Raw genomic sequence first — 16682 nt, forward strand, 5'->3', positions numbered from 1 at the left:
AGGTAAAAGGGTTCCGCTGTCTTTCACATGGAACCAATGACGCAATGACATAATATAGGATTTGGATCAGCGCCTACAGCCCGGCGACATAAATGAACTACACATTACCCACATCACAATGTTTAGTTTAGAAAATAACTTCTACTTTCAATCTGATGTCAGCAAATCCTTGTTTATTCCAATGTGATTATTAATGTTGAAATAATTCATTTAAGTAAGGGATACTAGAAGGGAGTGTGGTCCAAATGCTTGATTGCGAGACGGTCTTCTGATGAATGTTCTGCATGAAAATGAGGATTGGGCTGGTTCATGTTGGCACCAGAGTCTGTTCAGACATTGAGTTTCACGACTTATACACTGAGTTCTAAGGCCAGTGACTGAGTTTGAGTCTTAAATCTCAATAATCTTTCTAAAACATGTCTAGATCTCTAGACATCTTTAGATATGGATGTTGAGTGCGTGCACGTGATTGTGTGAGTGTGCGTCTGTGTCTAACAGTGTGTGTGTTCTCGCAAGGTGAAATATGCTGCTCCGAAGGACACGATGGTCCAGTTCCTGTTCTATCAACCAATCAGGTACCAGTGGAGAGAGACTGACTTCCTTCCCCTGCTCTGTCACCTGTGGAGGAGGTGAGACTGACCCCAGATCAGCTCTTAAAGAGATTGTTGTTGCTAGCTAACAAGGCCGAGCCTTTTGGGGACCCTAAGCGATCAAAAACCCGTGTGGTGAAAACATTTTAGCATTTTAGCTGTCTTGGTGGTGGAGAGAAAAATGTGCAAATAATTTCAATTAAATGTAAAATGTTTTGCCATGGCGCTCAGGTAGTTATTGAAGTTTTAAAACACATTTCATACAATTCTACTGATTACTACAAAGTTTAGTTAGCTTTTAGACTTACTTACTAAGCAATGTAAAACAGTTTATCTGACATGGGTTAATTGAGTGACTTGCATAACAAGTGGAAAACTTCTGATGCACTACCACATTTTGAAATGGAAACTTGTGTATTCTACTATTCTAACTCTCAATAGTAATTTGGGAACCAACTGAGTTCCTAGCAGCCGTGGGGCCCTAAGCGGCTGCTTATGTTGCTTATTGGCTGTGCCAGCACTGAAGCTTTATGACTGAACCCAGATCAGCTCTTATAGAGACTGTTGAAGCCAGCTATTAGCTGAAGCATTATGACTGAACCCAGATCATTCCTATAGAGACTGTTCTTGTTGCCAGCAACAGCTTTGCCTGAACCCAGACAGGCTCTTATAGAGACTGTTGAAGCCTACTATTAGTTAAAGCTTTATGACTGAACCCAGACAGGCTCTTATAGAGACTGTTGAAGCCTACTATTAGTTAAAGCTTTATGACTGAACCCATATCAGCTCTTATAGAGACTGTTGAAGCCTACTATTAGTTAAAGCTTTATGACTGAACCCATATCAGCTCTTATAGAGACTGTTGAAGCCTACTATTAGTTAAAGCTTTATGACCGAACCCATATCAGCTCTTATAGAGACTGTTGAAGCCTACTATTAGTTAAAGCTTTATGACTGAACCCATATCAGCTCTTATAGGTGTCAAAGCTGGAGAGACGTTGATGAGGCTTGAGATATGATTGAGCAAAACGTTAGCCCAGCATTAACCAAACGTTTATCCAATGTTTTCCATTTCATACATTACATTTATATTTTGGTTACATTTGGTTGCTGTATTATGAGGCAATGCATCCGATTGTGAAGGACCCAACGTGTCTGTGTTTTAGTGCTTTCGTTTCATGTTTCTTCCCAAAACAGACATTGAGACAAACATTTGAAGGGCCCAAAATGAACCCATTGCCCACCAAATGTTAGTCCAATGTTTGCTTTCGATCCTATTCATTGCTGACCCTTGATTGTTTCTGCCTATTGCCAGGTTACCAGCTGAACTCAGCAGAGTGCACAGACATCAGGTCCAGTCAGGTGTTACCAGAGCACCACTGTAACAGCTACCCTGAGAACACCAAACCCACGCCCAAACTCAAGGAGTGCAACATGGACCTCTGTCCTGAGAGGCATGTACATGTACCAATCACAATGGTTGCCCTATGGGCCCTGGTCAACAGCAGTGCACCATGTAGAATTGGGAGCCATTTGGGACATACCCTATTCTGTTTCCAGTCGTGGTTGGGCATGTGAAGACTGTATAGGAAACATGGTTCCTCTGAATGGTCATGGTGACATGGCGTTGTCTTCCTCTTTCTCTTCTCTAGTGATGGCTTCATAGAGGTGATGCCTTATGACCACTTTCAGCCTCTGCCACGGTGAGTGACCATCATAGTCTATCACAGAGCCTGTACCCTGTAGTACCCTGGACAGGACACTAGTCTATCACAGGGCCTGTACTACTGTAGTACCCTGGAAAGGACACTAGTCTATCACAGAGCCTGTACCCTGTAGTACCCTGGAAAGGACACTAGTCTATCACAGGGCCTGTACTACTAAAGTACCCTGGACAGGACACTAGTCTATCACAGAGCCTGTACCCTGTAGTACCCTGGACAGGACACTAGTCTATCACAGAGCCTGTACCCTGTAGTACCCTGGACAGGACACTGGTCTATCACAGAGGCTGTACTATTGTAGTACCCTGGACAGGACACTAGTCTATCACAGAGCCTGTACCCTGTAGTACCCTGGACAGGACACTAGTCTATCACAGAGGCTGTACTATTGTAGTACCCTGGACAGGACACTAGTCTATCACAGAGCCTGTACTACTATAGTCCCCTGGACAGGACACTAATCTATCACAGGGCCTGTACTACTGTAGTACCCTGGACAGGACACTAGTCTATCACAGGGCCTGTACTACTGTAGTACCCTGGACAGGACACTAGTCTATCACAGAGCCTGTACTATTGTAGTACCCTGGACAGGACACTAGTTTATCACAGGGCCTGTACTATTGTAGTACCCTGGACAGGACACTAGTCTATCCCAGAGCCTGTACTACTGTAGTACACCCCCTGGACAGGACACTAGTCTATCACAGAGCCTGTACTATTGTAGTACCCTGGACAGGACACTAGTTTATCACAGGGCCTGTACTATTGTAGTACCCTGGACAGGACACTAGTCTATCACAGAGCCTGTACTACTGTAGTACCCTGGACAGGACACTAGTCTATCACAGAGCCTGTACTATTGTAGTACCCTGGACAGGACACTAGTTTATCACAGGGCCTGTACTATTGTAGTACCCTGGACAGGACACTAGTCTATCACAGAGCCTGTACTACTGTAGTACACCCCCTGGACAGGACACTCGTTTATCACAGAGCCTGTAATACTGTAGTACCCTGGACAGGACACTAGTTTATCACAGGGCCTGTACTACTGTAGTACACCCCCTGGACAGGACACTAGTTTATCACAGGGCCTGTACTATTGTAGTACCCTGGACAGGACACTAGTCTATCACAGAGCCTGTACTACTGTAGTACACCCCCTGGACAGGACACTCGTTTATCACAGAGCCTGTAATACTGTAGTACCCTGGACAGGACACTAGTCTATCACAGGGCCTGTACTACTGTAGTACCCTGGACAGGACACTAGTCTATCACAGGGCCTGTACTATTGTAGTACCCTGGACAGGACACTAGTCTATCACAGAGCCTGTACCCTGTAGTACCCTGGACAGGACACTAGTCTATCACAGAGCCTGTACTACTGTAGTACAACCCCTGGACAGGACACTAGTCTATCACAGAGCCTGTACTACTGTAGTACACCCCCTGGACAGGACACTAGTCTATCACAGAGCCTGTACTATTGTAGTACCCTGGACAGGACAGTAGTCTATCACAGAGCCTGTACTACTATAGTCCCCTGGACAGGACACTAGTCTATCACAGAGCCTAGGACACTAGTCTATCACAGAGCCTGTACTACTGTAGTACCCTGGACAGGACATTAGTCTATCACAGGGCCTGTACTATTGTAGTACCCTGGACAGGACACTAGTCTATCACAGAGCCTGTACTATTGTAGTACCCTGGACAGGACACTAGTCTATCACAGGGCCTGTACTACTGTAGTACCCTGGACAGGACACTAGTTTATCACAGGGCCTGTACTATTGTAGTACCCTGGACAGGACACTAGTCTATCACAGGGCCTGTACTATTGTAGTACCCTGGACAGGACACTAGTCTATCACAGAGCCTGTACTACTGTAGTACACCCCTTGGACAGGACACTAGTCTATCACAGGGCCTGTACTACTGTAGTACCCTGGACAGTACACTAGTTTATCACAGGGCCTGTACTATTGTAGTACCCTGGACAGGACACTAGTCTATCACAGAGCCTGTACTACTGTAGTACCCTGGACAGGACACTAGTCTATCACAGGGCCTGTACTACTGTAGTACCCTGGACAGGACAGTAGTCTATCACAGGGCCTGTACTACTGTAGTACCCTGGACAGGACACTAGTTTATCACAGGGCCTGTACTATTGTAGTACCCTGGACAGGACACTAGTCTATCACAGAGCCTGTACTACTGTAGTACCCTGGACAGGACACTAGTCTATCACAGGGCCTGTACTACTGTAGTACCCTGGACAGGACACTAGTCTATCACAGGGCCTGTACTACTGTAGTACACCCCCTGGACAGGACACTAGTCTATCACAGGGCCTGTACTACTGTAGTACACCCCCTGGACAGGACACTAGTCTATCACAGGGCCTGTACTATTGTAGTACCCTGGACAGGACACTAGTCTATCACAGAGCCTGTACTACTGTAGTACCCTGGACAGGACACTAGTCTATCACAGAGCCTGTACTACTATAGTCCCCTGGACAGGACACTAGTCTATCACAGGGCCTGTACTACTGTAGTACCCTGGACAGGACACTAGTCTATCACAGAGCCTGTACTACTGTAGTACACCCCCTGGACAGGACACTAGTCTATCACAGGGCCTGTACTACTGTAGTACCCTGGACAGGACAGTAGTCTATCACAGGGCCTGTACTACTGTAGTACACCCCCTGGACAGGACACTAGTCTATCACAGGGCCTGTACTACTATAGTACCCTGGACAGGACAGTAGTCTATCACAGAGCCTGTACTACTGTAGGACCCTGGACAGGACACTAGTCTATCACAGGGCCTGTACTACTGTAGTACCCTGGACAGGACAGTAGTCTATCACAGGGCCTGTACTACTGTAGTACCCTGGACAGGACAGTAGTCTATCACAGGGCCTGTACTACTGTAGTACACCCCCTGGACAGGACACTCGTTTATCACAGAGCCTGTAATACTGTAGTACTATGACATTATTATTACTGTCAGTAACAGAGAGGACATGTCAAACATCTTCTGAGCATATATATTCTTCCTACATAGCATAGTTATGCCTATGCTATGTCACGGAATTAGGTGTCACAGATAGTCACAAACATGTTATAGCTCTGTGTTAGCTTCTCCTATGCTATGCTATGTCATATTAAATCAAATGTATTTATATAGCCCTTCTTACATCAGCTGATATATCAAAGTGCTGTACAGAAACCCAGCCTAAAACCCCAAACAGCAAGCAATGAAGATGTAGAAGCACAGTGGCTAGGAAAACCTCCCTAGAAAGGCCAAAACATAGGAAGAAACCTAGAGAGGAACCAGGCTATGAGGGGTGGCCAGTCCTCTTCTGGCTGTGCCGGGTGGAGATTATAACATGACCAAGATGTTCAAATGTTCCTAAATTACCATCATGGTCAAATAATAATCACAGTAGTTGTCGAGGGTGCAACAAGTCAGCACCTCAGGAGTAAATGTCAGCTGGCTTTTCATAGCCGATCATTGAGAGTATCTCTACCGCTCCTGCTGTCTCTAGAGAGTTGAAAACAGCAGGTCTGGGACAGGTAGCACGTCCAGTGAACAGGTCAGGGTTCCATAGCCGCAGGCAGAACAGTTGAAACTGGAGCAGCAGCACGGCCAGGTGGACTGGGGACAGCAAGGATTCATCATGCCAGGTAGTCCTGAGGCATGGTCCTAGGACTCAGGTCCTCCGGGAGAGAGAAAGAAAGAAAGAAAGAGAGAATTATAGAAAGCATACTTAAATTCACACAGGACACCGGATAAGACAGGAGAAATACTCCAGATATAACAAACTGGCCCCAGCCCCCCGACACATAAACTACTGCAGAATACTGGAGGCTGAGACAGGAGGGGTCAGGAGACACTGTGGCCCCATCCGATGATACCCCCGGACAGGGCCAAACAGGCAGGATATAACCCCACCCACTTTGCCAAAGCACAGCCCCCACACCACTAGAGGGATATCTCCAACCACCAACTTACCATCCTGAGACAAGGCCGAGTATAGCCCACAAAGATCTCCGCCACGGCACACCAAAAGGGGGTGGGGCGCCAACCCAGAGACGAAGACCACGTCAGTGACTCAACCTACTCAAGTGACGCACCCCTCCTAGGGACGGCATGGAAGAGCACCAGTAAGCCAGTGACTCAGCCCCTGTAATAGGGTTTGAGGCAGAGAATCCCAGTGGAAAGAGGGGAACCGGGCCAGGCGGAGACAGCAAGGGCGGTTCGTTGCTCCAGAGCCTTTCTGTTCACCTTCACACTCCTGGGCCAGACTACACTCAATCATATGACCTACTGAAGAGATGAGTCTTCAGTAAAGACTTAAAGGTTGAGACCGAGTCTGCGTCACTCACATAAAAATGGAGCTCTATAGGACAAAGCCCTGCCTCCAGCTGTTTGCTTAGCAATTCTAGGGACAATTAGGAGGCCTGCGTCTTGTGACCGTAATGTATATGTAGGTATGTACGGCAGGACCAAATCGGAAAGATAGGTAGGAGTAAGCCCATGTAATGCTTTGTAGGTTAGCAGTAAATCCTTGAAATCAGCCCTTGCCTTAACAGGAAGCCAGTGTGGGGAGGCTAGCACTGGAGTAATATGATCACATGTTTTGGTTCTAGTCAGGATTCTAGCAGCCGACAGATAAGATCTAAACCAGGCCAGAACTTGTCCGTGTAGACCAATTTGGGTTTCCAATCTCTCCAAAAGAATGTGGTGATCGATGGTATCAAAAGCAGCACTAAGGTCTAGGAGCACGAGTACAGATGCAGAGCCTCGGTCTAACGCCATTAAAAGGTAATTTACCACCTTCACAAGTGCAGTCTCAGTGCTATGATGGGGTCTAAAACCAGACTGAAGCATTTCGTATACATTGTTTGTCTTCAGGAAGGCAGTGAGTTGCTGCGAAACAGCTTTTTCTAAATTTTTTGAGAGGAATGGAAGATTCGATATTGGCCGATAGTTTTTAATATTTTCTGGGTCAAGGTTTGGCTTTTTCAAGAGGCTTTATTACTGGCACTTTTAGTGAGTTTGGTACACATCCAGTGGATAGAGAGCCGTTTATTATGTTCAACATAGGAGGGCCAAGCACAGGAAGCAGCTCTTTCAGTAGTTTAGTTGGAATAGGGTCCAGGGTCCAGTATGCAATATCTCTGTCCCTGTTTAAAGCATCATAAAGAGTTCTACGCATCTTATTGCTGTTTTTCCCCAGGTGGGAGCAGGGTCCCTGGACGGAGTGTTCAGTGTCGTGTGGGGAGAGCGGCGGGCTGCAGGAGCGCAGCGTGGTGTGTGTTGAGGACGACACCCACGGACAGATCACTCAGGTGGAGGAGTGGAAGTGCACACACTCCCCTCGGCCAATCACGCAGCAGAGCTGCAACAGCTTCACCTGCCCACAGTGGGTTGCCATGGAGTGGTCTCAGGTGAGCTACCAAGTGAAAACATCTAATCAAAGTTTTTATTGATCGCATTCACAGTTTACCAGGTGTTATAGTGGGTGCAGTGAAATGCTCATGTTACTAGCTTCTAACAATGCAGTAAAATGTCAAACAATTCAAATGTTTAAAAAATATAGTAATAATAATTACCCAAATAGCACTGCAGCAGTAATCAAATGCAATCTATACGTATGTAAACCAGGATCATTTACACAAGATCAGCTAATAATTCTATGTATATGTACAGCAGTAGATATTTTAGAGTAATCTCTATCAACAATCCAGTATAGAAATAAAGATGAAGTGTCTATTAACAGGGTAGCTCAAATTCAGTGTACAGTAATATAAATAATATGATACACTATTTACACTATTTACCAGTGTTTCAATGTCTCTATAGCATAAGACAGCAGTGTTGGCTGTGTGTGTCTGAGTATGAGTGTGTGTGTATGTCTGTGTGTTTGTGAGTATGAGGTGTGTGTGGGTGTGTCCGATGATCTGATGGTCTGGTGATAGAAGCTGTTCAACAGTCTGATGGTCTGGTAATAGAAGCTGTTCAACAGTCTGATGGTCTGGTGATAGAAGCTACAGTCTGATGGTCTGGTGATAGAAGCTGTTCAACAGTCTGATGGTCTGGTGATAGAAGCTGTTCAACAGTCTGATGGTCTGGTGATAGAAGCTGTTCAACAGTCTGATGGTCTGGTGATAGAAGCTGTTCAACAGTCTGATGGTCTGGTGATAGAAGCTGGTTTTTAGTCTCTTGGTCTTAGCTCTGATGCACCTGTACTGACTCCATCTGTCAGATGGCAGCCATCCTTGGCTCAGGTGGATTGGGTCCTTAATGATCTTCTTGGCCTTCCATTGACACAGAACGCTGTAGTTGTCCTGGAGGGAAGGCAGCTGCCTTCACCTCCCTCTGAAGAGCCATGCGGTTGAGTGTGGAGCAGCTGCCTTCACCTCCCTCTGAAGAGCCATGCGGTTGAGTGTGGAGCAGCTGCCTTCACCTCCCTCTGAAGAGTCACGCGGTTGAGTGGGGAGCAGCTGTTGCCGTATTAGGTGGTGATGCAGCCCGACAGAATGAGCTCAATGGTGCATCTGTAGATGTTTGTGATGGCCTTACACGGAACCTAAACCGGCTTACACGGAACCCAAATAGCGGAACCCTATTGTGCATAATTTTATTTTGTCCCCCTACACCAAACGCGATCACGACACGCAGGTTAAACTATCAATACAACTCTGAACCAATCACATTAATTTGGGGACAGGTCGAAAAGCATTATACATGTATGGCAATTTAGCTAGTTAGCTTGCACTTTCTAGCTCATTTGTCCTATTTAGCTAGCTTGCTGTTGCTAGCTAAATTGTCCTGGGATATATACATTGAGTTGTTATTTTACCTGAAATGCACAAGGTCCTCTACTCCGACAATTAATCCACATATAGAACGGCCAACCGAATCGTTTCTAGTCATCTCTCATCCTTCCAGGCTTTTTCATCTTTGAACTTATATGGTGATGGCATCTACACTTTCATAGTATTACCACGACAACCGGCAAACCAGTTCGTCTTTCAATCACTCACATGGGTATAACCAATGAGGAGATGGCACGTGGGTACCTGCTTCTATAAACCAATGAGGAGATGGGAGAGGCAGGACTTGCAGCGTGATCTGCGTCAGAAATAGAAAGGAGTTCTATTTTTAGCTCTTGGCATCGCAGACAATCGTTGGCGAGCGCGAGCAGTGTGGGGGCAATAATTGAATAACATGGATTTCTACATTTATTTTGCGACGCTCAGTCTGTCCAGTCTGGTCAGCATGTTAGGGGCCAGGTCAAATTTATTCAGCCGCCTGAGGTTGTAGAGGCGCCTTCTTCATCATGATGTCGGTGTCCTCAATGGTCCTCAGTGATGTGCACACAGAAGAACTTGAAACCACTGCCTCTGTTAATTGGCTTCAAGTCTCTGTAAACTGGCTATGAAGCCTATATGAACTGGCTATGAAGCCTATATGAACTGGCTGTATGTGGTAAGAACAGGAGCTTATGTGCATATAACATATACAATTTATATAAAGTCAGTATTACGTTTATATAAACTGGTGGTTGGTTATTGTGTGTGTGTGTGTGTGTGTGTGTGTGTGTGTGTGTGTGTGTGTGTGTGTGTGTGTGTGTGTTTGTGTGTGTGTGTTTTGCAGTGCACAGTGACGTGTGGCCGTGGGTTGCGGTACAGAGTGGTCCTGTGTATTGACCACAGGGGACAGCACACTGGTGGCTGTAACACATCCCTCAAACCACATATCAAAGAAGACTGCCTGGTACCTGTCGCATGCCACAAACCCAGAGGTACGGTATTCACTGTGTCTGTGTTTATGTGTGTGTGTGTGTCCCTGTCTACATACAACTAGTACTGTCAGCCTCCCCTGTCTACATACAACTAGTACTGTCAGCATCCCCTGTCTACATACAGCTAATACTGTCAGCATCCCCTGTCTACATACAGCTAGTACTGTCAGCCTCCCCCTGACTACATACAACTAGTACTGTCAGCCTCCCCCTGACTACATACAACTAGTACTGTCAGCATCCCCTGTCTACATACAGCTAATACTGTCAGCATCCCCTGTCTACATACAACTAGTACTGTCAGCCTCCCCCTGACTACATACAACTAGTACTGTCAGCATCCCCTGTCTACATACAGCTAATACTGTCAGCATCCCCTGTCTACATACAACTAGTACTGTCAGCCTCCCCCTGACTACATACAACTAGTACTGTCAGCATCCCCTGTCTACATACAGCTAATACTGTCAGCATCCCCTGTCTACATACAACTAGTACTGTCAGCCTCCCCCTGACTACATACAACTAGTACTGTCAGCATCCCCTGTCTACATACAGCTAATACTGTCAGCATCCCCTGTCTACATACAACTAGTACTGTCAGCCTCCCCCTGACTACATACAACTAGTACTGTCAGCATCCCCTGTCTACATACAGCAAATACTGTCAGCATCCCTTGTCTACATACAACTAATACTGTCAGCATCCCCTGTCTACATATAGCTAATACTGTCAGCATCCCCTGTCTACATACAACTAGTACTGTCAGCATCCCCTGTCTACATACAACTAGTACTGTCAGCCTCCCCCTGACTACATACAACTAGTACTGTCAGCCTCCCCTGTCTATATACAGCTAATACTGTCAACCTCCCCTGTCCACATACAGCTAATACTGTCAGCCTCCCCTGTCTACATACAACTAGTACTGTCAGCCTCCCCTGTCTACATACAGCTAATACTGTCAGCCTCCCCTGTCTACATACAACTAGTACTGTCAGCATCCCCTGTCTACATACAGCTAATACTGTCAGCCTCCCCTGTCTACATACAGCTAATACTGTCAGCATCCCCTGTCTACATACAACTAGTACTGTCAGCATCCCCTGTCTACATACAGCTAATACTGTCAGCCTCCCCTGTCTACATACAGCTAATACTGTCAGCCTCCCCTGTCTACATACAGCTAATACTGTCAGCCTCCCCTGTCTACATACAGCTAATACTGTCAGCATCCCCTGTCTACATACAACTAGTACTGTCAGCCTCCCCTGTCTACATACAGCTAATACTGTCAGCCTCCCCTGTCTACATACAACTAGTACTGTCAGCATCCCCTGTCTACATACAGCTAATACTGTCAGCCTCCCCTGTCTACATACAACTAGTACTGTCAGCCTCCCCTGTCTACATACAACTAGTACTGTCAGCATCCCCTGTCTACATACAGCTAATACTGTCAGCATCCCCTGTCTACATACAACTAGTACTGTCAGCCTCCCCCTGACTACATACAACTAGTACTGTCAGCATCCCCTGTCTACATACAGCAAATACTGTCAGCATCCCCTGTCTACATACAACTAATACTGTCAGCATCCCCTGTCTACATATAGCTAATACTGTCAGAAATCCCCTGTCTACATACAACTAGTACTGTCAGCATCCCCTGTCTACATACAACTAGTACTGTCAGCCTCCCCCTGACTACATACAACTAGTACTGTCAGCCTCCCCTGTCTACATACAGCTAATACTGTCAGCCTCCCCTGTCTACATACAGCTAATACTGTCAGCCTCCCCTGTCTACATACAACTAGTACTGTCAGCCTCCCCTGTCTACATACAGCTAATACTGTCAGCCTCCCCTGTCTACATACAACTAGTACTGTCAGCATCCCCTGTCTACATACAGCTAATACTGTCAGCCTCCCCTGTCTACATACAGCTAATACTGTCAGCCTCCCCTGTCTACATACAGCTAATACTGTCAGCCTCCCCTGTCTACATACAGCTAATACTGTCAGCCTCCCCTGTCTACATACAGCTAATACTGTCAGCATCCACTGTCTACATACAACTAGTACTGTCAGCATCCCCTGTCTACATACAGCTAATACTGTCAGCATCCCCTGTCTACATACAGCTAATACTGTCAGCCTCCCCTGTCTACATACAACTAGTACTGTCAGCCTCCCCTGTCTACATACAGCTAATACTGTCAGCCTCCCCTGTCTACATACAACTAGTACTGTCAGCATTCCCCTGTCTACATACAGCTAATACTGTCAGCCTCCCCTGTCTACATACAGCTAATACTGTCAGCCTCCCCTGTCTACATACAGCTAATACTGTCAGCCTCCCCTGTCTACATACAGCTAATACTGTCAGCCTCCCCTGTCTACATACAGCTAATACTGTCAGCATCCCCTGTCTACATACAACTAGTACTGTCAGCCTCCCCCGTCTACATACAGCTAATACTGTCAGCATCCCCTGTCTACATACAACTAGTACTGTCAGCATCCCCTGTCTACATACAACTAGTACTGTCAGCCTCCCCCTGACTACATACAACAAGTACTGTCAGCCTCCCCTGTCTACATACAGCTAATACTGTCAGCCTCCCCTGTCTACATACAGCTAATACTGTCAGCCTCCCCTGTCTACATACAGCTAATACTGTCAGCCTCCCCTGTCTACATACAGCTAATAATGTCAGCCTCCCTGTCTACATACAACTAATACTGACAGCCTCTCCTTGTCTACATACAACTAGTACTGTCAGCCTCCCCTGTCTACATACAGCTCATACTGTCAGCCTCCCCTGTCTACATACAACTAATACTGACAGCCTCCCCTGTCTACATACAACTAGTACTGTCAGCCTCCCCTGTCTACATACAACTAGTACTGACAGCCTCTCCCTGTCTACATACAGCTAATACTGTCAGCCTCCCCCGTCTACATACAGCTAATACTGTCAGCCTCCCCTGTCTACATACAACTAGTACTGTCAGCATCCCCTGTCTACATACAACTAATACTGTCAGCATCCCCTGTCTACATACAACTAGTACTGTCAGCATCCCCTGTCTACATACATCTAATACTGTCAGCCTCCCCTGTCTACATACAACTAATACTGTCAGCCTCCCCTGTCTACATACAGCTAATACTGTCAGCCTCCCCTGTCTACATACAACTAGTACTGTCAGCCTCCCCTGTCTACATACAGCTAATACTGTCAGCCTCCCCCGTCTACATACAGCTAATACTGTCAGCCTCCCCTGTCTACATACAACTAGTACTGACAGCCTCTCCCTGTCTACATACAGCTAATACTGTCAGCCTCCCCCGTCTACATACAGCTAATACTGTCAGCATCCCCTGTCTACATACAGCTAATACTGTCAGCATCCCCTGTCTACATACAACTAGTACTGTCAGCCTCCCCTGTCTACATACAACTAGTACTGTCAGCCTCCCCTGTCTACATACAGCTAATACTGTCAGCCTCCCCTGTCTACATACAGCTAATACTGTCAGCCTCCCCTGTCTACATACAGCTAATACTGTCAGCCTCCCCTGTCTACATACAGCTAATACTGTCAGCCTCCCCTGTCTACATACAGCTAATACTGTCAGCCTCCCCTGTCTACATACAGTCAGGAGTAAAACTCAATCTGGCAAGCAAATATTTACACAGCAGACAATTAACTAAGTCATAGGGCTTCATTATCACAGCTAGATATGGCTGAGGGACTGGAGACTAAAGACCACTGGGGTGTGTATGTGTGTGTGCAGAGTGATGCGGGTTTGGCTCTAGAACTCCAGGCTTCAGTAATGTTGGCAAAGAGTCAAAAACTGGCATCGTGGTAGACATCTGGAGTAAATGGAGGGTGAAAATATGAGCTACTGAGAGGGAAATATTTGTTTTTAAAGTCTCCCAGTAAAATAGTAAGGATGATCATTTGGTTGAGAGGAAGAGATGTATTGTAAATCAACTCTTCTGATTTAGTAGTATGGTGATTGGTTTGGTCATTTTCATGCTGGGGTCAGCCTTGCACACCCATGCACACAGTCTCTCTTACACACACACACACATACACCACACACACACACACACACACACACACACACACACACACACACACACACACACACACACACACACACACACACACACACACACACACGCACACACACACATACACACGCACGCACGCACACACACACACACACACACACACGCGCATGTCCTTGTGGGGACCAAACAATTGATTCCCATTCAAAATCCTATTTTCCCTAACCGCTAACCGTAACCCTTTAACCTAACCCTAATCTCAACCCAAACCCTAACTAACTGTAACCCTAAACCTAATTCCTAAGCCTAAAATAGTATTTTTCCTTGCGGGCTGGCAAAATGTCCCCACAAGGATATTAAATAAATGTTCTGGTCCCCACAAAGATAGTAAAACCAGAGAGAGAGAGAGATGTTTCACACATTGTTATCCTAGGCCAACCCATGGGAACGTGGCCTAAAACTCTCTTTCCCTGATCTGGAGTCCAGTTACTGTGCCCAGTGTAAGGCAGCTGACTAACTATGTGTGTTTAATATCTGGTCTAGAGTCAGTTCCTGTGGAGGCCAAGCTACCCTGGTTAAAACAAGCCCAGGAGCTGGAAGAACAACGCACCGCTACAGAGGAACCAACGTGAGTAGAGATACACACACTCAAGTCCACACTGCATGCGCACACGCACACAGACACAAGATCACATACATACACACACTAACACACATGCACACAAACAGATGCAATAACACACAGACTCACACACACACACAGACACAAGATCACACACATACACACACAAACACACACACACATAGACAAACACACACAGCAAGAGAACCTGGATGGAAGTCTACTTCTGCTATTGGCTCCTGTTTCTCTCTCTCTCTCTCTGTCTCTCTCTCTTTCTTTTTGTCTCTCTCTTTCTATGTTTCTAGAACATTCTGAACTCCCATAGAGCTATATTATTAGAGCTGCTAGATCTGTGTTCCAAAGGGCACTCTTTTTCCTAGTGTACTACTTTTGACCATAGATAAGCCTAGTGGCTCTTGTCAAAAGTAGTGCATCTTTGTAACGTTAGCCCCCACGAATGGGCCAATCACAGTCCAATACAGGCCCCCTAGTAAAGACACAACCCTGGCCACTGCCAGAGGAAGTAAGTGCAGTCCCCAGCATCAGACACACACACACATGTATTCACACTCTAATATACACACACACACCACTTACAGTGCATGCAGGCAGGCACACACACACACACACACACACACACACAACACACACACACACACACACACACACACACACACACACAACACACTTACAGTGCATGCAGGCAGGCACACACACATATAAACACACACATGAAGAAGCAGACATACACATGTGTGCGTGCATACCTCCTCCGCCGCGGTCGGCTGTGGTCTACCGAAGGCATCTATTACAGTGGTTCATTAAACGTATATGGAGTAAATGTGTGTGACCCTTTCCTGCAGTGAAATTACTAAAGCACCCTCTAGTGGCCTCATGGGTGGAACGGTATTTGTAATTTCATAATTATTAAACATATATTTTTTTTAACACATAAAATACAGTGTTTCTATGTCAAACAGTTTTGTTATATTTCAGGTCGTCTGTAATGCATTTAAAGTGTAATATTGGGATGCAACCTCAACATTTAATACATTTCAAATCTATATCTGACATGGTACAGGTGTCTTCTTTTTTTGATCCCAATAACCATGTGTGTGAGGTGTATACTTTTATTTCAAAGTAGAATTGTATAAGACTACCAAGAAACACTGTGTGACCTTGATTTAGCCCACTGCAGTAAAAGGTTAAGAGTTCACAGGAGAGAGGAGACCCAGCAGTAGTTGAACAACTTATCAGGAACACAGCAGATCGGGCAACCCTCAGTAGAGTCTCAGCAAAGGGTTGCCAGATTGACTGTTTTCTTGATAACTTGTCTCGTATTACTGCTGTAGTGCCTAACCCCTATCAGAGACAGACTTCCCTTTAGACGTTCCTTTTCCGCACAGTTACTCATGTTGCTATATATAGGAGAACACTCCAGGATTCCGTGGTGTGTGTGCATGCGTGGGTGTGTTGAGGCTGAGTCACTGGCAGCTGCGGTCCGGATGTCTCCAACACAAGCCCTTATCACGGGCCTGATAACTCACACATATACCCACATACCGCCAGAGCTTATCCACAGGTCTGTGCTAATGTCCTGGTGGGTTTCCTCTCCTTCCTCTGTTGGTGATGAGCATGTGATTATTGGCCTGCTGCTGTGTCCTGTTAGTACTGACACACACACCTGGGATCTGTCAGGTCTAGAGGCTCACACACACCACACACACTCTCTTACACACACTCACAGACATCTCCCACACCCCTTGCAGACACACACACACACACACACACCCACACACACACACACACACACACAACACACAC

At 46.1% G+C, this 16682-nt stretch overlaps 1 pseudogene; it reads left to right on the plus strand.

Annotated features, from left to right (window-relative positions):
* The first annotated feature begins 498 nt into the window (after positions 1 to 498).
* On the plus strand, positions 499 to 14945 carry LOC109876782 (ADAMTS-like protein 3; annotated as a pseudogene).
* Positions 14946 to 16682: the final 1737 nt, after the last annotated feature.

This window comes from Oncorhynchus kisutch, unplaced genomic scaffold (assembly GCF_002021735.2).
Source record: "Oncorhynchus kisutch isolate 150728-3 unplaced genomic scaffold, Okis_V2 scaffold3158, whole genome shotgun sequence".
NCBI classification, from domain to species: domain Eukaryota; kingdom Metazoa; phylum Chordata; class Actinopteri; order Salmoniformes; family Salmonidae; genus Oncorhynchus; species Oncorhynchus kisutch.